The following is a 213-nucleotide window of genomic DNA, read 5'->3' as shown; positions in this document are numbered from 1 at the left end:
GAGTTGCCTTTCCCTATTTTAAAAGAGTTTATTTGTATCTACTTAAGCTCATTTAAAAGGTTTTAGAGAAGGACTCGATTTAAAACAGCAGCCAAAGGTATCTTGGGAATGGCCTGGCCTAATGTGCCGACGGGAAAACAAATGCCTCGTTTCCCTAAATGTTGCAGTCAGGTAGCCTGCTTTTTTTTACAACACTATGTGTAGTAATCAATG

This window comes from Oculina patagonica, chromosome 1, assembly GCF_052425735.1.
Source record: "Oculina patagonica isolate OP01 chromosome 1, crgOcupat, whole genome shotgun sequence".
Taxonomy (NCBI): domain Eukaryota; kingdom Metazoa; phylum Cnidaria; class Anthozoa; order Scleractinia; family Oculinidae; genus Oculina; species Oculina patagonica.
Note: the sequence above shows the minus strand (reverse complement) of the source record.